At 38.6% G+C, this 25,695-nt stretch overlaps 1 protein-coding gene across 2 annotated transcripts in view; it reads left to right on the top strand.

Annotated features, from left to right (window-relative positions):
* Positions 1-25,695, top strand: part of LOC135172819 (plexin-A4) — a 150,334-nt gene that overhangs the window by 7,657 nt on the left and 116,982 nt on the right. Inside the window, exon 1 of one of the 2 annotated variants that reach the window (XM_064139213.1) lies at positions 16,717-17,386. The exons of the other annotated variant lie outside the window; for it this stretch is intronic. The gene's annotated coding sequence lies outside the window, so the exon portion shown is untranslated. Of the gene's footprint in view, positions 1-16,716; positions 17,387-25,695 lie in introns of those variants that run through there. 2 annotated transcript variants of the gene reach the window in all.

Here is a 25,695-nt window from a genome sequence, read left to right as displayed (position 1 = left end):
AGGATAAATATCCGTCCTTCTTCAACCTCCAATGTGCACTCACCTCAGCACACCACATAACAACGAAAGATCCTCTTCTCAGTTTCTCAGTTCCCTTTCTCTTCAGATCTCAACCACGATTTTTCATTCTATCCCTCTTGCACTCGCTGCTCTATCATTGGCCCACACAACATCCCGAAGACCTCCTCATCTCGTCGCCTTTTCTTTCTTTCCCTTTCATTCTCGCCCCGACAATGCATTTGAATCCAAATAAAAGCCAAGGTATAATCACGATTCCTTTTTTTCATCGTTTTATTATTTTTATCCTTTTTTTATATATATATATATTATGTTCGTGTATTCCTTAGGAGTCACGCGTGCAGTAATATGTGGGAATGACGATGGATATATTTTTTTTTTGCTCCATGTTTTGTCTCTCAATGTTTATGTGTACCTCTCTCTCATTTATTCTCTTAGAGAATGAGGACGTGATTTTTTTTTTTCTTTGGTATTTTCATTTCTTTTTGTCGAAGTAATTCTTGGTGGTATCGTTGCTCCATTGAATCTGTCACGCTCTGGGCCTCAATGTCTCGACGATTAGTATTTTGCGATTTGAAATGAAGTTGATGGGAATTAAGGGGACTTTGAGAGAGTTGGGTGAAATGGGGCTTAATGGGCACCAGGAAATGAACGAAATCGTGAACAGAACAAAGAAGACGATTCGGTACAGAATAGAACTGAGTTGTACGGGAATCGTGACAGAGGAAAATTATGAGTGGGGATATTGGAGGGAGTGAGGGGCCAAGGGCCCCATGAGCTCGGTGTACATCGGTGGGTCCTGCCGAGTGTCTCGGGGGGCCTCGTGTCCCTCTCAACTCTCCACCAACGCCCTCTTCCCTTCTTGTCTCTCCTACTTCTTCGTCCTCGGTTTAGCTGTATTTCATTTATTTTTAGAGTTTTGTTTTCTATCCATGGCATTCCCGTACTGAATATCTACACTCGCTAGGTACTACACAAACATTAAATTTTTTACATGATTTTATTATTATTTTTCTTCTTCCTGTGTTCAACATTTTTTAAATTTGATTGTCTTTTACTTGGTTTAATTTGTGATTCTTCCTTGGTATTTTGGTTAATTCGTAAGTTCTCTTTCTGGGCCCACATGATAGTACCAAAAATTCTTGATCCGAAAATTGCCATTTTAATACGTCACTTCCCGTGATCTGCATAATTTTATCATTATCCTTATTCTGCGCTTAACATTTTTTGATTTTTTTTTTTTTCTTTTGACTCCTCTGCTCCGTTTGGCGATGCTCTTTTGCTGTTTCTTTTCTTTGTTATTTTGTTTCACTCTTTTTGAGGGGTGTGTTCTCCCCCCGGGCCCAATTGGTGGCCACAGGCATCTTCCTTCTTCTTCTTCTATCAACTTTTCAGGTCCCTTGAAAATTCTAGGTCTGGCACTATACATTCTCACCCTCTCTCCCCCCCCCCCACCCCCCGGGCTTTTCCAAACTTTGCCATCCTCTCGGGGCTTTACAGACGAAGGGCCGTACATCTACGACTTCTTGGCGCATCTTTCCTACGTCTACCTTTCCATCTACAGTCTCCGTCTTATTCTCGCATATACTTTAACGCGTTCGGTCTGTTACTGGCTTCGTCTCTGTTACTTCCATTCGTTCAGACTTGTTCTTTTATTTTTTATAAAAGTTTTTTTCACTACTCCTGGATTCCAGTTTCACTCTGACTAGTTGGTATTCCCTTGACTCACACTGGGATGCAGTTACGTTCCTCACGCCTCGAGACTTATTTCATGGATATGTGTGGAGGGTACGAGAGGCCCAGTCGCGTGATTTTTCACTGGGGAAAATACACCTACGGCCATTGCTAACTTTTGACGAAGTTGCTGGCTTTTTGGCAAGTTTTTGAAATGGGGGACTGAAGATTTTTGTGAAAAACATTGGATTTTATAGCGGGAATAGAAAATTTATTAAGAAGTGAATATTTACGAGCCACTCGGTTTGGTAATTATCGAATCAAGTTGAGATAAACTAAACTAAAACCACTTCTTCTGCTGGAAATATTTCGATTGAGGGACTCACCTCTCATATAATTCTATTCTTAATAATGAATGACAATTTAAGATCTAAATAACGATATCGTAGGTGTTCATGGGGCCAATAAAGCCGATATCATTTTTCCTTCATTTTATGAGCTATGAAAAAGGTGATTGACGTATTTAGATGATTCATCTCTTCGATAATTAGATGCGTAACAATTAGTTACGGTTGATCAAGATTTGAATGAAGATAGAGCGATCCTTTGGTGAATGCTTTGAGATCACAACATATGGCACTGTTATTTGCCATTTTTAATTTGTATTAGGTAGTAAAATTAATGAGAGGCTGCTATGACTTCATCTATGTATGATCTTCCAATTTTTCCAGGGAATGATTCACTCATGAGTTAATTACATATATAAATAAAAGTACAGATGAAGAAATTTAATTCAAGTCATAAAATTATTGAAATTACTAAGTCACTGTCTTGAAGTTTTCGTCAAAATTTCTCATATCCATCAGCTTTATTTGGTAGTCCAATCAGGTCGCTCTACTCTGTAATTTCGTCACGATTTAATCAGAACTGAAATAATCGTTGTCCTCATAATCCTCTCAATCTCCAACCCACTGAAGATTGTAATTTGTTCTTGAGTCGAAAACTTCCACTATTTTACCCTTGTGAGTGATCATCTTCATGTCATTTTATTACAATAAAATTGAGAGGGTAAAAAATATTGAATGTATGGAGAGAAATGTGATGAGATGAGAGATAATTGTTGAAATTGAGTAATTATGTACGTCGATGAGGGAACAAGAGATTATCCGAGGGACCAATGGGGGTGAGGAGTTTCAGGCTGGACTGAGGTGCACCATGGAGATACTGAGGATGATGGATCGATCCATACACACTCTAGTCGGTTTAAATTACACCCGAATTATCGTTAGAGCCATTACGCTACGGGTATCATCCGCACTTGAAGATCTTATAAACCTTTTTTTTTTTTTAAAGTCGTACAGTTTAATCGGTGAGGATAGACTCAGCAGATGACAGAGCCTTGACTAATCCGGGGCGTTTTTCGCTGCATTCCCCGACATTTTTTTTACTCAGTCGGCTTCATCGGGTGGGTTAATTCAACACTGAGTTGAACTGGGAATTAAATTCAGTCGTACAGTGCACGAAGAAGAATTTATTCTGAAAATTATGTCTGTAATTCGTTAGTTTTTTATTGTCATAATCTTCTCTCACAGGGAATTCAATGTCTTCCGGAATTTTTTTTTTTACAACTGCTTTGACTCTACTATTTTTCGGAATTTTGTGAGGATAGAATCTACCAAAGGATTGGGTAAAACATCTCTCTTGAATTCAAAGTATAAAAAACCCCTCGAGCACCACTTTTCCATCAACATTTTCCTCACAATAATGTAACGCGTTTGAATAATTGCATGCGGTTGGATGCACTTTACATTATCGTTTTAATGCCGCGAGATTATTGAAATTTTGATGCAAACCTCAGCCAAGCATCACTACGTACGTCACACGTACTAGGCAAAATGCTTCATAATGAGTATTGTACAGAGAGAGAATTCACGTTAATTTACATTAATGTACTGGGGGTTGGGGGAAATAGGTATCAAATTGAATTGCATTTCGATCTGATAATGGGGTTCGATTAATCAACTGCTGCCGGATAATCTTGGAGTTAATCTGTAGTCAATTAGCATCTTCAAAATCCTCCACAAGAAGGGAATAATTTAATGGAAATAGCGATTTTCAGTCATTTTCGGGTGCCTTTTTTTCTTGTATTTCGTTGAGAAACGTTCTTTGTTCCTCGAAAAAACTTTTCTTACCTCTTTCCCTTCTTATTCTCGCTTTTTTTTTTCGACTGACAATGCCTGTACTCGGCTTGAAGAGGCTGGTCTCCGGTCTCTGGCCCCTTTTCTCATGCATGTGTTACCGAACAGCAACCGAGAAACTGCACTCGACCTCTTTTCCTTTGCGGAAAGATTAACGCAATGTGTCACGGGAGCATTAGTGCTTCATTGTCACACACATTTCACACACAGTACCCTAACCCCACCCAATGAGTTCTTTGTAACCTTTTTTTTTTCTTCTTTTTCGTTTTTACACATGACCACCTCAATAACATCAATAACCTGGCCGATATTTCTTGCTGCAATGTAATCTCTCTCTCTGTTTCGTGCCCCCCCCCCTCCCTCCCTCCTTGCCCATTCGATAAATTGTCGTAATGTAATTAATGATGTTCGTTATTTCAAAATACACGAGGTACTGTTTATTCACCAATAAACAAATAATTCTTGTTATAGTAAATGGCGATCAAAGAGTGGGCGAAATGTTTATTTTAATAATTATCATTTTCTCTTTTACTTGAGTTTACTTTCATCTCTACTTCCCTCAACTTCATTTCACGTTTGTCAGCGTGAATTCGGGGTAGTAGAGGGGATGAATAAATAAATTACTCGGTTGATCAAACGTAAAAGGGTGGATATGTATGCAATATGGAGACTGAAAAATGAGGGGAAAGTTGGTAAAAGGGAGTTGAAATGAAGGGATGACGACTGTACAAAAATATGGACTAGTCGTACTTACTCTAATCATGGGATCAAAGAAAGAGAATAATGTCAGAGTTGAGTAAATGTTGAAGAGATATTTTTTTTTTTGCATTTTGGGTGCGTTGTAACCTCAAAGTTAATTGGAACAGGAATAATGGTCTTCAGTTTTTGGGATTACATTATCACATTATTATTCGAGGCCCTTCAATATTTTTCATTCTCTTCTTTATGTCAGATTTCAAGTCTGCATGAGATTTATGGAGTCCTTTGATAATTCTGTCTTGACAATGATGTCATTCTGTCAGTTTTCATACGTCCAATCTTTTCTTTATTCTCTCCAATTCCACAATACGTTGTTAGCCTCAGGTAAAATTAACTTAGCTCATATGCTATCACATATCACGATATTTTTTCCATTCTGCCAAAACCAATTTTTCCCTGAAATCAAATGGGAGAAATTCAACCCACGAAAATCATCGTATCCAAGTCCCTACGGTATCCCACCGAAGAAAATGGGGGGGGGGAAGAAGAAAAATAAATAAAATGAAAGGGAAACAGGCCGTACATAAAAACCCAGTTCACACGCGTGCCCGGAACTGTATTATGTACATGTCATACCGAGAGATCGCGTTACTCGATGTCGTCGACTTTATATTCTCCTTCCTACTATCCAACCCGCCTTCGCCCTCTTTTTTCATCTCAGCCGTGACGAGGAATGCCGAATGCCAGGTTGATCCATATCACTCGGTATAAATTTGAGAAATAAAAATAACGGTAACAGTCAAGGAAAACAAAACTGCAACTTCAACGAACAACTTTAACTCTAAGAAAACAAAGAATAAATAAATTCGCGAGAGGGAGAACATCGCGACAATCGAGGGGACACGTGTCAACACCTTTCTAACACTTGTCCTTCCTTCCTATCCCCCCCCCCTACTGCCACCCCTCTGTCCCTTCATATCTTTTGAAACTCGCTAAAATGTGTGCATACATGTGTACACAATATACACAAGGATGAATGCGTGCACCGGAATGTTCCTCCTGAGATTTATGACGTCGCCGTTTGCCACACCGTCGTTTCCGAGTTTATCGACGCGTGTCCCTCCCTACCTCCCATCTACCCCTGACGACAAGATGGTGTATGTGATGGAGAGGGCTGTAATATAGGAGGGATGAAGAAAGAGGGAAGTTTGGAGAAAAGGACGAAGGAGAGGCGCGAGTTGAAGGAAGGAAGGAAGGAACGATCGATCGCAACTGGGGTCGCACGTGTTGCCGGGGATCCGCTTCAAGATGCCTCTCCCATCCTTTTCCGTATGGTGGATGAACCCGTGGGGGTTGGTGAGGGCCGGGACGGGGGTTGGTTATTTCGAGGTGTATCGGAGGATCTCTGTATAACCGAGGGAGCTGAGGTCGCGTGTGTTGTAGAGGGAGAATGGGAGAGGTAAAAATAAAAAAAAATAAAGGAATATTGGTAAGGAACACCGAGAGGGTGCGGCCCCTGAGGCGAATAGTGTGCGGAATGCGACTGGCAAAGAGGGGAAAAAAAAAAAATTTACGAACGCACTTGGGTTTATATATAAAAATCCCTATAGGCGTTTCCCTCTGTGTGATACCTCTCAACCCCTTCATTTCATGCGAGTGATTGTGGGTGACATGAGGGGGAGGTGAAAATCGGTTGAGGCATCTGATGTGACAAAGGGGTGCGGGGTCTCGAGGTGGATAGTTTATTTTATTCGCGTCTTGACGTGTAAAGACACCAAAAAGAGATGGAATTTTGATGCCAAATTGACTGACGAGTCTGCTCAGACACAAGGTCATTGGGTGAGAAATCAAGGTGGAGTGATGTATGTGGGTCTGGCCCTGTCTTCGTAGGGTCAAAGTTATGGTAATTCGGGATCTAGTCCCTTCTTGCTTCGTTAAGTGACTTCTGACTGGAGCCTTTTGGGATGGGAGTTTCAGGATTTGACCCTGTTTCATTGTTAGTGGGGGGGGGGGGGATTTGAGGGCAGTGAGAGGAGGGGTATTTTGTGTTGGATTTCATGAAGTGTTAAAATTATGTCTCAGTATTTTTGTCTTGATGTTTACCACCAGTTTATGTTGAGGATAAACAGGGAAATAAATGTCATTGCAAAAAATCTGCCATCTGTCTTAGATTCGCGAAAATTGAAAAAAAAAATTTAAATCACTTCTTAATTTTGAGGAATGTTCTTTGGAATTTATGCTGAGGACGAGTCAAGTCCAGCATATTTGTATGTGCCATTATTCTAATTTTGAAAGAAAAAAAAAACTTGTCCTAATTTATCCCTGAATAATAGTAAATTTTCAATGGTTGAATTTTCACCGTGGGAAATAAAGAAAATTCTATTTGTAATAAAAAAAGAAATACGTATCTGTGGGCCCTCAGCGACAAGTGGTATAATAGAGTCATTGAAATTTCGAGCACGATGGTGGTATGGTACGATGGTAGTTGAAGGGAACAGTGGTAATACGACGAGTCTGGCCGTGTTTCATTGACGAACGTCGTATGAATCGAAAGAACGCGCTATAGTCACGCGCTAGCTTCCGTTTTATTCCACCGGTAGTTTTACGGAGACTATATTTCCTGGCCATTCTCTGGGTGGTTTTGCTTGTGTAAGAGGGGCCACCAGCACGTTGGGTTTATGACTATGAATTTAATGCCGAGAAGTGACTCTGTATTCAGTGGAATTAAATTTCCTACTCAGTCTATGAATTTATTATTGGTGGTTTTTAGTATTCAGTGATGATTATGCCGACGGGATTCTCCAAATTGATTGAATTATTGATTTTTTATGGTGCCGAGAGTATATAAACATATTCAGACGATAGATGATAATTTATCTTTCACTAGCGGTGGCAAATATTCATGAAGAAATGATCTTAGTAATTAAGTATTTGAATTAATAATCACTGCTGGGAAAATACGTCTGCTGTAATTGTTAATTACCGAGTTTGAAAAATGAAAATGACGGGTCGTTTGTAAATTATATTTCACTCAGCAAATATTTATATAAAAATTAATATTTTTTCTAGGGGTTTAACGAACTTAATTGGCAATCAGAAAAATCAATAAAATGATTATCCAATTTTTTCACATATTCGAATACACGATCTCCAATCACAACATATCTAAAATCCAATTAATCGTTAATAAAATTGAAATTTGTCATTGAAAAGCAGTCTTGACTTATCTCTGATTGTCCCCACGGTCTGATTCTGTGAATGCCACAGGGGTATTATATTGAGACATCTGACTCTCTTCGGGCGCGAGAGAGCAGGCAGAAATCACTGGGTAGAAACGCATCGATCGGGTTGTACTTGTCCGTCGTTCGACAACTCGGTTATGGAGTTTTGCCGTTGGATAAAAAGCCACAAGGTACATACATATGTAATCGAGATGTGCGCATATGTACCCCTCCTCTCATTCGATGAGGGAGAATGGTAAAATGGAATGAATATATAGAGTATATATGTATTTGAATTGAATCGATTTAGCCGTCGAACTGTCCGACAGCGGACATTTTTTCACCCGACTGGTGAATTATTATAGCGATAGTGTGAAATAATGTCAATGGAGCTTCTTCATGTCGAGTAAATTTGAAGACATATGAATAGTTTGATATTATTTATGAATTAGATTGCTGAAGTGGGTGTAGGTAATTTTGTCAAGAATTGTCGATAAATTCAATTAAATATTCACAGCCGGCGTCTCATTTAATTTGATTATAGATCTCCAAGAGTTCAGCTCCTAAAATACTCTTGACCAATTTCGATATGTGTCAATGCAGAATTGACAAGCGGGTTATTTTCTATTTGCTGACAGGATCCTCTTTTTTGTTTGAGGGAGAATAGGGCACAACGAACAATTTTTCATAGTCAATAGTTCAAGAAAATAATTATTTATAAATCCCCATCAAATACGTAATTTCCAAGATTTTTACCAGAAAGTTGAATTAAAAAATGACACTTCCTTTGCCTTTGCACGTTCTAGTTCTATATTTAAATTTTCTTGTGAAAGTTAACGACATGAAAAATTCACGCAAAACATTCGAGTGCGTGTTAAAATAACTCTCAAGTATCTTCATCACGTTTCTACATGTACTCACATTTGTCGAGCAAGGTCACCCCGAGCAACGCCGTGGGGGTCTCTTTAATTTTGTACTTGAAAAAAAAAAAAAAAACACTGGTCAAACTTGATGTTTTAAATCGTTTGTACACAAAACGATGTCACGATATATCGGCCCCCATGGGCTATCCGCAGAAAACATTACCTGCAAGAATGTCCAGGCATTCCTACGTGATTTGTATGAGAGAGTAGGGAGAAGTTGGGGTAAAATAACTCAACAAGAGGCGTTTGGTAATTCGAAGAATCGATTGTGTGCACACGTTGAAGCATCAAGTATGTCACCAAAAATTTACTTTCATCCTTCCACACAATATTTTCTGTTACTCATTTTTATTTGTCAATTCAATTTTCTTATTCAGTTGAGAAATCCATTGCAGTAAATTTTGATAATAGTTTTCATTTTCAAAATTAATCTCCCAAATAGAAAATTCAAAACAGTTGTTCCTTCTCATATTTTTTTTCCAAAAATTTGAAGATTCATTTTACCCGTGTTCTGAATCATCTTTAAGAATCACTGATTCACATGATTTATTCTTTTCGCTCCGGAGTTAGTGAAAGTATGAAAAACACCTCACATAAAGCTGAAGAAAAATGGGAAATAAAGAGGACAAAAAATGTAGTAAAAAATATATATCTCATGGAAACTCGGTTTCTGTCTTGAGGCGTTTAACGGTCGCAAATCTCACGGACGTATGAATGGCAAAGTTGAAAGTATCCTCTTGTTTTTATTGTTACATATTTTTTTTTTTCATTCTCTCGTCTCATGTGCGAACCGGTTGTCATGTTTCTTCTTTTATTTTTAAATATATATATATATTTTTTTCTTTTGTTATTATTACCTCGCTCTCAAGTTGTAAAGTTTATGACGGTTGAGTCTCTCGTCGCGCGCCGTCGACTTATCGTTCGTATCGCATCTGGAGTAGTGGGACAAGTACAGAGGAAAAGGATCAAACTGAGAGATTGCCCTCGAGGCAGAATACTGTGAAACGAGTGAAAGGGTAAATTGGAGGAGTGTTGGGGTATTTGACTTGGTTGGCTTTCTGTTAATCACGAGTTAGTGTTACGGAAATTCATGGCAGGTTACGATTGTAATGATAGAGATCCTTCTGTACCCTTTTTGATGAAAAAGAGTTTGGAACCACTTCCGGTTTCCCGTTATTTGCGGCCTCAGTGGAGCCCGAAAATTCATTCAAACCACTCCTTGATACACGATACACGATGTGGTATATCATGCGATAAAAAAAAAATACATAATTCAGTTTGGCATGCAATTTGCCTAATTTTGATGAGCTAAAATGTTTTTTGAGAGAGTTTGGAATATGTTTGGAGTAAGAGGCCTTGGAGAAGTGGCTGAGAGCACATCAGGCGGATGCTGAAATCTCAGGCGTTTGACGCAATTTCAAATATTTACCGAGTAAAATAAACTCTGGTTGCTCGTTAGGACCACACTTCAATATTCCATATGTCTTCGGATGAAGGAGCATCAAAGAAATATGAATTTTTGAGTTATGGCGAACCGGGAATGGGTTGATTCTGATGGTTTTGGTAATTGGAAATTTTTCCGAGTGCATATAAAGGGAGAAAACGCCATAATACAATATTTCAACTCCTCATTTATAATATTCACAAAAATCAACCCCCTCATTTTTATTAAATTATCATACCCTGATATTTACACCAAATTGCTTGTTCGTTCATAAAAAATAATGGCCTCTCCACAAATCTCATCAATATAAATTCTCAGTAGCACATAACATTAGCCTGTCTATATACAAATTCATTGTTAAAAAAAAATCACTAATTTCATTGTCTTTTTTCCCATCTGTTTACCACAAAAATTCAACCTCAGCCATTTCTCCTTTATCTCCCTCAAACGTTCAACCGCAACTTCCCAACAATCTCCACTGTGCTCTCAAACAAAAAAAAAAAAAATCCCTCAAAAACATGAAATTTCCACATTTGAATTCTCCATCTAATTCCCCTGTCCCTTACCACCCGAAATGAAACCCACCTTCAACTAGTCACATCTCCCACTTGTATGTAAATTTGCAATCTTCTTGAGTGGGGAAGAGGGGGGGGGGAGGGGCGACGGTGGAGTGGATCGTCTTGTTGCGTCATGCATTGCATAGTACAACAGTACAGTTCCTCGAGATAAGATTTTGAGGAAATGGTACAAGCGATTCGATCTACGGTTGAATGTATTGGTGAACGAGAGACGCGTGTCGTCACTGGTATTACTCAGCCTCAATAGGATATATATCGTTGGCCTAGACTAGGAAACGAGTGGAGTCTATCATCACTGGAGGGGAGGGGGGGAGGGGGAGATTCCCGGGTGGACTGGTCCTGTGTATGGCTCCTATGGAGCCAGCTGTACGCGAGTTGAATAATTCGTTGGTAAGCGTTTGCTCGAGTTCCCGTATATTCCCATGGCACAAGATAGAATGAGACAGACATACATATAGGGGAGACAACTGAACCAACTCAAGTGAACAGAAAGGACCAGAACTGCAAGAGGGACAGAGGAAGAGGGAGGGAGAGTTCCTTGGCCCGTAGCCGAGTTGAGTTGGACGTGTGGACGATCGACGGGTGAAAGAGAAGAAGATGGCGCAGCAAAAAGTCATTGTGGTGGTGGAGGTGAAGTGAGGAGAGGAGAGAGATGGGTTCGCCTTGCCACAGCCTTGCGAGGACTGGCCAACGACCGTATATCGTTTTCTCTCTTTCTCTTTCCATCGCTCTCACATACAATCGAGTACACAAAGACGTATGGACACGTATGAACACGCACGATTATTTCTCATCCACCCCACCGTCGCTCCCCTCTTTCCACCCTCTCAGTTTTGTTTTATTTCATTTATCTCCGGAGGGCTATATCCTTTATTTTTATTCCCCCCAATACGCCTCTCATCCTTTCACCGGCTTGAGGAATCCTCGCATTCTCGCCAAGCTTCGTCTTCTTGATGTCCTGAGAAGGAGTCCAAAGGACTCTTCGATCACTCTCTGGAATTTCTATGATGCCCTGTGTCTCTCCTTCGAGTTTGTATTTGAATCGTAATCTTCTGTAAAAGGAGATATTGGGAAAATTGATAGCTTTGATGATATGGGAAATATGAGAATTTATTATTTGTGAATTGTGGGGGAGTTATTGTACAGAGGGAATTGATGTTGCAATTGAATACTGACTCTTTGATACTGGTGAATTTTTTAAGAACGATGGGATATCATGAAAGTTTGGATTTTTTAATTTAAATTTTGGAGATATGTACGCTTTGTCGTGTCAACTCGATGGGGACATTGTACAATCGATTATTGATTATGTTAGGCATTGATTGTCATTTGAATATTCAAAAGAAGGCCCCGATGAGTGTCCATCATTTCTCTGAATTTTTACCATTGTCCGACCCCTCATCAACTCAATTTGACGCATCACTCTCTCCTCTAAGAATAAAAGATAACGGGGAAATTGATATTTTCGATGACCCAACATGTATTAGAAAATCATCGAAGACCGAAAATTATTGTTTAAAAAAAAAATTAATATCTTATTGATATGAAATTGAATTTTCATCTTTGCGATTATACTCATTTCCTTGTAATTTATTCATACGACGAAATGATAGATCTGATGATGAAAATATGACATTTCTCCTTGGTACATTATTTATCATTGTCTTTAACATGGAGTTCCACCCCGATATGGGCATAATAACGGTGCACGTGGGCTATACGGAATTGCCTTATCTATCGAATCGATTTCTCGTCGTTTGTTTCACTCAACTCGATCGCACGCGCGACGGGGAGAACTGTGGGTGGTGGGCGGTTGGTAGAAGGTGGGGGCGGGGAGGGGGGGGGAATGAGGAGACTCTTATACAGAAAACGTGTGTCTCTCGGGCCTTTGAAAATCCGGTTGTGAGTTGGCCGGCAACCAAAGGTATGAGGTATCGGTTTGTGGACTGTGTGCGGTACATGAAGTAGATTCATAATAAGTGCAATACGCCCTCGCAAATGGTGAAGGTGGGGATGGCGTGGGGTCCTCGATACTGTATCACGTACCATCCTATCTAATGTTACTGACGACGAACGGATGTCGCGATAACACCATTTTCAGAGAACGCAACAGTCACGAACAATGAACCGCACGCATTATAGCCAGTATACATGAATCCAACAGCATTCTGGTTTGTTTTAAGTCAGCGACCTGGGTAGGGGCAAAGGGGAAAGGGGGTGTGATGGCATAAGAGGGGGTAACCACTTTCTTTCTCATGCATTTCAAACGGCCTCCGTTGAAAATAATTTCCGTGGAACGTCACTGAGGGAGATTCTATCTATCGATATATCGAGAGAGTTTCGATGCTACCATCGGTTTTGTTTTTACCCAGTTTTGACGGGCATAGGAATGATTTATTTTGGAGGGGAGGATGGGCTCTGGATTTTGTGGGTTAGTGGGGAATGTCTGGGAATTGGGTGGAGATAGTTTCGGAGATTGGTTTGGAATGAGGGGATGAATGAAAATGTTGGATTGTTCGGAGAAAATTTTATTTCGGTAGTTTTTTTTCGTGTTGGGGGGGGGGGGGTTTGAAGGAAGGATTGATTGATTTCCGTAATCTTTATGAATTTCGGTCGTTACTCAGGGGATGAGGGGGCTCAGAAAAGAGTGTCAACGGATTGTGGAGTGCTCTACCAATTTCAAGTGATTCGTTTGAAAATGTTTATTCATTTGGTGATTATTGTAGGAGGTGGTCATTGGTGGGGGAATTGTTGGATGGAAATTAGTTTGGAATTAAGAGATTGATGAACTTGTTGGATTCTCCTGAGGATGTGGTATGTGGTTGTTACTGTTTCCTTTCTCTATTTTTAGCATTGATTGATTTCATAGGTTTCGGAAAGGTCGGTGGTTATCTAGGTGATGAGGGTAGTGAAAGAATAATCAACGCATCGTGAAGATCTACTCACACTTCATCTAATTGTTTTGAAAGATGATCAGCTTAAAAATTTTTGAGGCACTCTTTGGTCGATATTATTAAGTCTACGAAAATGGCCCGATCTTTTTCAATATTATTATTGATTTTCAATGAGCTGACATTTTTAAGAATTGGCTCGAAACCTTGAAATTTCTATGATTTTTCAATAAAGTTTGATATTTTATTTCTTCTTTCACTTCCCTGCCCAGGAAATGTCCAACTGTTTCTCATGCCTCAACCTTCATATTCTCAATAATTTGTCTTTCTATGTGAATCATGAAACGAATTTCATTGAATATCCCATCATAATAAAATTTAATAACTAGATATTTCCATGAATACGTAGAAAGCCAATGAGCACTGAATTTATTTTTATTTTTGATTTAATTGCTTCATGGCTACTTCAAATTTGATTTACAATATTGCCTAAGAGATAATTAGCATGCATAAATAATTGAAAAATTTCAATCTCTAATCGTTGAATATCTTGTTAATTCTTGTTGAAGGTTTTATCCCACAGGTATAATATTGCATCCATATAAAGCTCACAATTAATAAGCGATTTACGTGAGACTTTGGTCCATTAACATGTACCCATAAAATATCGTTTTTTTTATATCCCCTACGCCGTATAATATCAGCGTCATTCCCTTATCTATTCCTTTATCAATAGCTATTAGTCATTAGGCGTGAGGTATGAAGTATGATTTATTTTTTCTTCTGTAAATAAAGTCGATATTCTGGGAAATGCGAGTGATAGTGACACATCATTGATAATTACGAGACCGGACGCGTCTTATCACCTCATTTATTTGTGAGATGCATCCTCCTACTCACTCAAATTCCACATGTATTAAAATTCAGTCATCCGTGATGACAAAGAAAAGAAGAAAAATAATTAATCGATTGGGGGAATGATAGACATGAAAAAAATTGCCCATTTGAATTGAAAAAAATCTGAGTGTTTATTTTGTACATAAAACTGATATAAAATATATCCAGGGAATTTACATCATTTATAGGGAGAATATTTCTGGGAATATCTCCATAACTTGAGTCTATTATTTCGGCCACTTCCTCATGAACTTAATACGGAAGTTAATACTGATCTTCTCGTTGTGTTTATCCTCATTATTTCCTCTGGTTCTTCTTGCAATGGTCCTCTCACTCGGTTGCCCTCCAGCAACATTGAAGGAATATCGCGTTACTCGTAGTCTTTCATCGTCAACATGACACTATGGCGATGACAACGAATTCGAGGAAAAACAGAGAGTCTGGGAAGCTTTCAGTGCACACTCCACTGCGCACAGATGATTTTCGAGGTAGAACTTTCGTTATAACGCTTCGTCTCGTACTTTCGTCTTGTTCTCGTCTTGCTCGTTACTCTTGAGTGTATGTACAGAGGAATTAGAAACTTGACACTGTACAGGTATTGGTTCGACAACAGACGTAGGTGAAATTTCAGAATCAGTTGAGTTTTTTAGTTTAACAAAAATCAAATGTTTGAGGAGAATTCTCACGTTTCAGAGCTTACTGAGAATATATTTCAGATTAAAAGGGAAGGAGTTTAAAAGAAACTATTTGAATATTTTCGTTGGTTTTATTAATTTATAATAGTTATATCCTTAAAAATTTATAGAAATTCTCATGAGTAGTTAAGGGTGAAAATACATGTTTTTATTTTTCATGGAAACGTTGACAGAATTTATCATTTCTCTTTGAAATTGAACCACTTTGAGGTTATTCATTCATACTAGACATGAATAGTTTAGTGATAAGTTGGATTCTCAATTTTATCAAGAAATCAGACACCATAATTTTTCATACAGGTGAATCATAAAAATTTGATAGGTTCTACCCACCATGTGTGCTAACGCCAAAAATTTCCCAGAATTTTGCGACAGTCACTCGTAAAACTCTCTATCCAATCACAACTAATCGCAAAAAAAACACGATGATTCAATGTGTATTTTTGTTGTTTAATCAGAGATTAGATTGGATTTTGGCAAAACATATCGATCACCGTAGAGGCAAATCCCATTAATTGAATGGAATTAAATGAATTTTGTTGTTCGTATTTATCCTCGTTGAGACTTTCTCGAAAGACGACTTTTAACAAGACTTTTGACCCAATGAAGTTGAAAAAAACATGAAGATATGCAAGTAGAACAAAACAGAATAGACCAGCCCAAAGTAGTCCGCAGGTTTCGAGTCACTGATACGCGTCATGAAAGCGCGACCGTTGGTTTTTTTCCTTTTCCAGTTGTTACGCATCAAATTTTCGCTGATGAGCGGATATCTTATTACCCAAGGACAATCAATCACAAATTTATTTATTTTTCTCCATGAGAATCCAAAGAATTGCACACCAACCGGTGATAATTCCTCACCTCGATTCGTTGCAGATCGGCAATGTTAAGAGAATGTGTTTAAAAAAAACTTGTCATTTTCCATGTGAAATAATTAAACAAACAGAACGGTACACTCGGCTTTTAGGAGACTTGCTAGCATGGGAATGCAATTTTCTAATCAAATATTAGTTAACGAATAGCTGGGAAGGAATGCAGCGGGACATATCCTATTTCCCGTAGCGTCATACGACACCTGATTGCTCAGTGAAGTACACACGAACCGAATTACGTTTCAGATTCCTGAAATAATAAAAAAAAACCATAGAAATGATAACTTTTTCATTAATTAAAACAGAGATTCTTTGGATATTTTAATGGACATTTACCGGAAATTACATGTACCTGCATCTCATTACACCGGTGGAATGGTTTTTATATTAATGCGACTGCGGTATGTGCATTTGCAATCCCACAAATTTATTTGATCCTTTCAAATTATTATGATGACAATTGAATGTTGCATTCTATTTAATTTACAACCGACTTTCAAAGTTCATTAACTCTGAATAATTGATGTTTTTTTGAGGACATTAACACCAGATATTTTTCTGGAAAATTGCCCGAAGAAAATTCCTCTCATATGTTGTCTTAGGGCCACTTATTATTCACACAATTACGTCTTATTTAACACGATACAACAAATTGATTTTATGAAGATGCAACAATTTGGCTTCATCGAATAAAAAAATTTATCCTGTCCTGATATGACTGAACCTGTCATATCTTTTCATTTCCCCCCTCTTTTTGACATTTAGTTCTCAACGCACGCTTGGAGCTCTCTGGCCGAGATTTCAGTTTCAGCGCATGCGTAGTATAATCCAAAGTGTCGTTCATATACTGCTCGGAGCAAACCAAGTACGTTTTTACTCCCCTAGTTATAACCAACTGCCACTGAGTCATCGTTCCTCCGAGTTCCTCGCGTGTCCGTCACTGGCCACTATATTTTTTTTTTTATCCACCATTCTCCTCGGATACAGTGTTGCTATTGTCACGCGAATGTGAACACATTCTCTCCATTGATATGTTTCAGAAAAATTCTTGAAAATCTTCGGTATTCATTGAATTTTCATAACTATTTGGTAATGAATATTTTAAGGTTTCGGAACTACTCATTACTTTTTCATGATAGGGAAAAATTGTGATGATAAGTGAGTGATAATACGAGTAATCGAATTATTTGGGTGGAATGAAAGATCATTGGATTACAGTGCTTGAAAAATTTGGGTCAATTCTACGGAATTTAGGGAATGCATCGTAATCGAAAAGGTAATTTTCCACTACATAATTAGGAACAACACAGCCTGAATGATTCTAAATGTTTGGAAATTATGATAATTAGTGTCATTATCGATTATGGTTGTGATGTATTATCATGGAGAATAATGCAAATCGATTGAGAAGTGATTTTTAGGTATCAGCAAACGCTGATTTATTTTCAACAAATATTTGGTGAAATTTATTAAATTATTTTGTTCGTGTGCTTTCATCCTTTTGTAGTGGAGCGTGTGAAGAAATATCATATAACTGATGGCAAAAGAATCCTTTGAAGTTGATACCAAAGTGCATGAACGAGGGGATACTGTTGATTATCAACGGGACCGCTCTTTGTTGATCGTTGGTGATTGATTTATTTGACAGGTGAAAGTCGCAACCAATATCGTTTGTTATTGCCTAACGACTCATTAGTTGATGATGTGAAAAGTTCAGTCTTCAGGAGGCGTAGGTTTGCACTGTTGAACGCCAGTTGAAATTTTATAAACCTGTCAGTAACAATTCTAATGAGAAATTTGAAATTTTTCATTTAACATGAATTTTCGCAATAAATTGTGAATTCTCCAGAAATTTTTCTCCAAAATCCGTCCTCTTTGCGATGAATTCATATCGTTGAAGACCATCATATTTCACTTATTATATTGATCGACTTGACTGGAGGAAGTAATGATGGAATTGATGTAATTTTAATGGATCGTTCCAAACAGTCAAGAAAAATTTTTCATACCAGTCGTGAAATCCTACTGAATCATCGGATATGCATTGCAATGCATGCCGTAAATACCTGCAGATGACAATCATCCTAGGAGTTGAGCTTTCTGACATTCCGGTTGGGGTTGAACGATACTCCTCTTGAATACTAGGATGGTCATTCATTCGGCCGTTTGTTACGATTCCGTGTGTTATCTGTAGTGTTAGGGTGGTGGTACACACTCAAAGCCACTAACCCATGGGGGCATCCAGTTGTCTCTCCCCAGTATTGTCAGTGGCGTTGATTCGAGAGTGCAGATCTCATCGTAGATCTCACTCGGGATAATTCCATCGTTGCATGGATCGTATAAGTTGTCGTCAGTCCTCCGTTTAACTACCTCTATATCAAAAAGTACGGTAAAAACTGGTTGATATCACTTGTCACTTCCGGTTTAATGTCAAATGAGTTTTCCAGGGAGAAATTTTACAGCTATCACATCAATTTTACGATTGAAAATTCGCTTCTATTTTCTTTGGAATTTTCATGAGTCTGGGGGGAGTGAAGGGGGAATGTAGGTTTTACGATGTGACAGTAACAAGATGGGGGAATTTCTGCTTTGTCGTTGACGATTCATTTCAATTAGTTAATGCCAGTGATATTGAAGGAACTAATTTTCTGACAATAATTGTGTTTATTGAGGTCATGAAACTCGTTCAGAGGTAATTTCATTATTTATTCAATATTTTTCCGTCCAAATGGAAAATATATAATCGTAAACATTTAATTAAATTCAACTCATTCAGCCCATACTCAATACAATCAACAATTCACATGAATTTCTCCCCTGAATTTTATCAATTCCAAAATAATGATTTCGAAAGTCTCTGCTAAACCCACTTATCATCTAGATAATTTGTACATAATTTCCAAATATTAACTCACCATTTTTCACATGCCTACACTCGCCCACTCCTTCCCCAATAAACTTGAGATGATCCATTATACTAATTAGACCTGACCTCATTCCTCTCGAGATCTCAATCACCTCCGAACATGTAGAGAAAACAATGATTCCATTGAATCACCCGTCACCTCCTATCATCCCAATAATGACAAGTCCAAATTTATTTTCAAAAGTTTCATTCCTAGTCACCCCCACAACACACAACAAAATCTTCATTTTTCACCGTACGACAAAATCCACGTTGAGCTACTCTATCGGTACAGTTTAAAATTTTTAAGATAACTAATCAGATTGGAAAGCAATTAATCACAATTAGCCGCAGGGGCTTCACCGAGTTCTTTATCGGAGACGTATTGTGATACGTTTTAACATTTAATTTGCATATACAGTGCGCCACCGTGTGTTAGTTAAAGGCCAAACGACGACGACGACGACTGGAAGGAAGGATAAAAAGAGAGGAGGGAAAAACAAATAGATGAGGAAGATCGGAAAGAGGTAGAGACTGAGAGAGAGAGAGGGGGAGAGAAAAGGGGTATAAAGGATTAACCGTTATTGCGAAAGAGAGACCCCACAGGTATACAAGACAACAGATAAACTCTGACGATGGGGGCTTTCCCATATAACCCCTGGCGATGTGAGTATCTAACTGTATGTGGGATATTGCCATGTATAGTTATCCAGGATATACATAATCCGTTGATTAGACTACAGCGACAAGGGGGGTTGGTTGGGTGGGGGAGGGGAAGAGGTAGGTAGGGTTCTACTCTTTGAACAATTACACCGTGAATTCTCTGACACTTATGGCAACACTGATGGAGTACTACCAACAAGTCTGACAAAACCGTCGACTGTATAATGTAGACTAACGTCACTGACTTGGACTGAGTGAGTCAGGGGGGATGTGGAGTAGTGGATGAGAGTAATGGGGGTATGAGGTGGTGGGACACAAATGTGGATTATCCTTCCAAATTTTGGGGAATTTAAATCCCTGTGAGGAGAGCGGATGTTCCATACACTCATATATCTTGAAAATTTATCATTCCAGTGGTGGTGGATGAAGAACAGCACTGTATATTGCTATGGCCATTTGAATTTTAATGATATTTATTTATGGTGATAGTGGGAGGGGTGGATTGTTTCGGGGATTAGTGGGTAATGAGGGAAATGGGGGTGCATAGTGAGAGACTCCTTGGGGAGATTACGGGAGCTTGCGACAAGGGTTGATGAGTTTTTTTTTTTTTTTTGGACGTCTCTGATTTCTTTTGAGGGGATATTGTAGTGGTCTCATAGTGCCCTAAAAATTCCTTCCAGATTTTTCATTACTCGCAACAGTCAGTGGGATATATGCAAAATAAGCTTTAAATCTGATTTTGATCCTATCTCCCCTTACAATTTCACTGTTGGAGGACTTTTTGTCTGGTGCATCGGATCACATATAATTCGATAGACTCAGTGATATAGCTAGTATGATCCATGGTATAACAGCCTTCGAAGGGGGATTCAGTAACAAGGGCGTAAGTGGAAGGGCGTAACCTCTACTCATGGAAAATAGAGTTAAAGGATGAAATCCGCATCCAGGGGGATATTCGCTTCAATCGTTTCGTCTCTTCTCCTTGGTATTCACGATTATTACCCGTGTAACTCTTTTCTAGTCTACATTCTGGTCTCCATCTTGCATCAACCGTGAAACACTCCGTAACGCCTTCTATCGTGGTATTTTCAGTCGTAACTGTCGCCTTTCTCGTATCTCTTTGCCGCTCTCGTAGATCCTCGAAAATGCACGATTAAACAAGTAGTTAGGGACTCTATATCTCCATTAGTGTCGTACCATTAATGCTTTTTGTTGGCATCTCTATGCCAGAATGCCTAGGTTAAGCGAAATAAATAATCGTTGATTAACACGTGGAGTATTAGAGCGGAGATGAGATGGGCATTATGGGGTGACTGTTGGGTGGCTTTTATCAGCAAAATTAACTATTTGGAAAAAGCACGTGATGATTCGTTTTTATACTGATGAGACTTGTCACCACTCATTCCATTTGGAGGAAAAAAATATTTGTGGTAAGGAAATTCTTATGTTGGAATAAATATCTATTTCTTTTTTTATTTCATTCAATTTATGGTACCATCATTGAATATAAAATGCCCAGAAGTTTAGAGAGATGACCAGGAAATTTTAGTGGTGACTATTTCGTAAATATCTTTGAAATTGATGGAGTTAGAAATGTGTTGGGGCGCTTGCTGCATAATTTACAATACAAGATAAATTTTCTGATAGCTTTGGGAATAGAAAAAATAAAGAGGAACAAAATTGAAATTTCAAATCCATTAAAGATTTAATGAAATACATACGACACTAGTTTTTCTGGGCCCACAAGTATTCAAGTTTTAAATATGTAGAAAATGATGCGTAGAATTTTTTTGCCATCAACATAAACTCATTCAACCTGAAATCTTTCAAATTCCGAATCCCACGGATTTAATAATCCTTTACGGGCGTATGTAAATATACACAGATGCCCATGTATACTCAAAACCCACTACTAAAAAGAATGAATGATCTCATCGACTCCGACGAAACAAATAGCCTCAGCATTTTTTCAAGTGAATCGAAGGACGTTCACAAGTGCCTCACGCTCATCAAAATTGTCTTAATTTTATCCTCTTCCTCAATATTATATAAATCACCGGATTCGATGAGTCATAGATTCAAGGATAAAAGGATATAAATTCCTTTTTTTTACGCTCCTCCTGGGGCATCAGTGATTCCAGTCACGTGTCATCGATAATCGATATTATATCTTCCCCACTCCGTTCAGAGGTTTTCACCAGATCGTTTGGCGAAAATTATTATCGTCAGTCATCGACACCGGTGAAATTTATACAAGCAGTTGTATGGAATTGTATCACGTATAACGGCAGCCTGGGTATCGGTGAAAGCACTCACTTAACTTGTAAAATAACTTGATCATTATGTATGTTTATTTACGCCTCTGGTGAATGGGTGTCGATTGCACAGACAGTCTTAAGTCCATTGTCAGTGAATTGTCACGATCTTTGTGATTCAGTGAGTCGTGACTCGACAGAGTTTATAATAGTTTAGTGTTGTGTTGGGTTTATTTAAACATGTGGTTTTTGGTGTCGTTGAACATGGTCGGGAGGGTGAACTCTTCAATTGTGGTTTATTTTCATTATTGAGGTGAATCAGGTTACCTTCGGCTGAATTAATTCGTAGACTTGACAATCCACAATCGGAAATCCTAATTATTAATTCCACGTTACGTTTTTTCCTAATATTGTACAAACATAAAGATTCTCATTATGAGATTCAATTCCTTGAGTTGAAATGTTGAAAAAACGGATGGTTCAATTTTATTCAATTAAATCAAAACCTACACCGTCTGATTCATCTTTTTTAAGACATTTATTAATACCCCTGAACATATGGCTTTTATATCCAACCTCATATGTCTGCCCACCCGCGTCATCTCCCTAACTTACATCACATTAAGATCCCATCCTCATTAAATGCACTCAGCTCAATTTTTCACAGGACATCCACCTCTGTCTCCAACGAATTCACCCCTCAATCCGTAAACGCCCCTAAAACCTTATTTCAGACTTGAGTCTCTTTCTTTCAATTTACACAATTCTCGCCGAATAATCATTGCATACACTCGTACCAATCCACCACAAATTACCATTATTCCACCATCATCTTATAAACCACCGTTAAAAATATTTTTCTTCTTTTATGTTGCAGGTAAGGCAGTAAATTCTCAGTGATTTTCCCTCAAATTTCATGGAAAACTTGGTCTGAGGAAAATGGTTATGCGCCGCAGAGGTAATTTCTTCTTTGGGAGTAGGTCCTCTGAATTTTTTCTTGACATTTTTTTTTCCTCTAGTTTTTTTTTCTCCTGAAGTCTCCCTTTGCCATCCACCCTCGTTCTCTCTCTCTCCCTTTCCCTCTATTCTATGCAGCTATGGGTTTCGATCGTTGCCCCCTGTGCTCTCTCACTCCACTTCCCTCTGTGAAGCCTTAAGCTTCTTATCCGAAGCACCGTGATTACTGGGCCGTTTCTTCTCGCATTCTCTATCCTATCCCTTACCCTCTTTCACTCTGCCACCCCCTTGGGCTACTCTAGTCAACTCCCTTTCCTGGCATATATATAGTTTTTCTCTTAGTTCTCAGCTATGGAGAAGGCTAATTTTGGCATGACAATTTGCCGAAGGCTACTAGAGCTCTAATCCCCAACCCCCAATGGGCTTTTTTACGGAGGTAACTGAGGGCTTATACATGCGTCAGTCCTGTTGAATGTCTCTGTTGGGTTGAGAGAGCGTTGACCTTCTTAATAATAAGTGATTGGGCTTTGTACGGGGAGTTTTTAAAAATAATCATTATTTTTCATAGTGAGAGGACCTTTACTTTTAATTTCTCCAATTTGAACATAAATTAATTTATTAAAAAACTTTGCAAAGAGACAATTAGTTAGAGCTTGGACAAATCACGTCTAACCCTTGAAATGGAAAGGACAAAAATACAGAACTTCTAGGAATATTTTTCACCCTTTTGTTTGAAAATTCATCCACATATTCCCTTTATCTTCACCTTCGTTATACCCACCTCGTTATAACATAATTGACGATAATTATAATACAGTTGCCTGCACTGGGTTGAATATATCTTCCCCCGTATGTGTGCACACCTTATCCTGACAACACTACCGGGGGGGATTTCTCCGCTTTTTCGTCGTGTGTCTCACGTAGAAAGGAACCGCCGAGCTGTGAAACGCCTCGACAGTTATTACGAGCCAGAGACATTTTGTTTCCCTTCAACTCCCCCGTGTCCCCGGATGTGCTGGGCTGCATCATCCTGCCACTGGGTGTTGAGAAAATTCTGCAGTGAAAAGAGAGGTTAAGTCGAGGGGGTTAGCCAAAAGGGTGAGGGGGATTTCAATGCAGCTGTCCGCGGCCAAATTCACTGCACGTTTTTTTTTTTTTAACGTATATAGATACAGCTAAATTGAATGTAAAAAATTCTGCACTAGCCAAGGACATTTGTTTCACGGATTTCTGATGGAGAAAATATATTAAAGTACATCTGCTGAATTTCAACTAGAGGAAGATTCATTTTTCAATTATTTCGGTGAAAACGTTGGGGAATAGCTGTTCCCTGTCATAGGCTGACTTTTTCCATAGAATTTATGGAAAAATAATTATTCTGTCATTTGACTAAACAGTTTTTCTTTCTGAGATTAATTATCGTAATCAACTCACGCCTATCAATTTCATCATGAATCAGAGTAATGGAATAGTTTTTTTTTTCACCGGTGTTGTTGAGCCCTATCAGTGATGACTAACTAATATTTAATTGATCGATTAATTTTTTTAATGTTCAAATTAAAGACAAATATGTCAATTAAAAAAAATTGAAAATTCATGATGATTTTTTTGTCGGTAACCAGCTGCAATTACTGAGGTTCGACACGATGGAACACAATGACTCCCCACTGAGGCCCTTAATCACTAATAAATCTCGAATCAAAATCTAAACCTCAATTAAAATTGAATTAAACCTTCGAACCTTCCCATGCTAACAAAAAAAAAACTAACTGTTTATTATTTTCCAAACCTTTCACCAGCATAACTCTCATCACCCACCATAATAAAGCCCACTTTCCCGTACTGTACACATCCAATATTATTGATCCTCTTTTCACGACTGAATGGTTATACGGTGTTCAAAAAATCACATCGGACATTTATTATTCGGCAATCAATTAAAGTTAACGCTTTAGGAGTTTACTAGGCTCATTATATTCCATAACTCTTGCATAAAGCAGCCATAAACAATCCAAAAATGGTCATTCCACCCCCCTCCCCCCTTGTTTGTGCCCAACGGATTCAGCGTAAAATAATTGAATAAAATGAAAATAATAATAAAAGGATAAATAGAGGGGGAGAGAGAAAAAAAAAATAATCAAAGGGAAAGGATCGTACTCGATAAATCATTTGGTCTGGCAATAATTTCTCACGGTTTCTCGTAATCTGTCCTGGCACCTGAGTCACGTAGTATCTACGTCCACGAAGATGTTGAGGAGGAACGGAGATAGAGAAAGAGTGAGAAATACGAGAAAACGGTTTATTAGTACTGCGGCATGGAGGGAAGATGGCCGGGAATGAAGCACTGGGTCGCACAGGGGAATCGTGTTGGGATGCCTCTCGTCGTGCGAAAAAGAACGAGAAATATGCCACTTCCGGTCGTAATAACTGTCGGGTGTCGGTACGCCTCATCGATTCTGCGTCCCTTTTGAGCTTAGTCTCTTTGACACTAGCTTTTGAGGGCATTTTTTTTCGATGCTTTTTGTTTCGTCTCTTGTGATTTGTGTCAAAGGTACGGGGAATAATAAATTGGAGAGGTTTTTTAGGTGGCGATGCAGTTCGCGAGGGGTTTTTTTTTTCGCCGGATGAGGGGTGAGGGAATGGTGATTGTTGAGTCTGAGGGATAATATCACCAGAAATTTTTTTAAGAAGGACAATATTTCGCATGAAAAATGGCTTACGACCACTTTTAGTCCAGTTGCAGTGACGGAAAAAATTTGTTCTGCCGAGATATTACGTTTCTTCCTGAAGAGATTTTTTTTGTCG

The sequence above is a fragment of the Diachasmimorpha longicaudata genome, chromosome 2 (assembly GCF_034640455.1).
Source record: "Diachasmimorpha longicaudata isolate KC_UGA_2023 chromosome 2, iyDiaLong2, whole genome shotgun sequence".
Taxonomy (NCBI): Eukaryota; Metazoa; Arthropoda; class Insecta; order Hymenoptera; family Braconidae; genus Diachasmimorpha; species Diachasmimorpha longicaudata.
The sequence above is the reverse complement of the archived record's forward strand: the minus strand, read 5'-3'. Positions and strand labels throughout refer to the sequence as shown.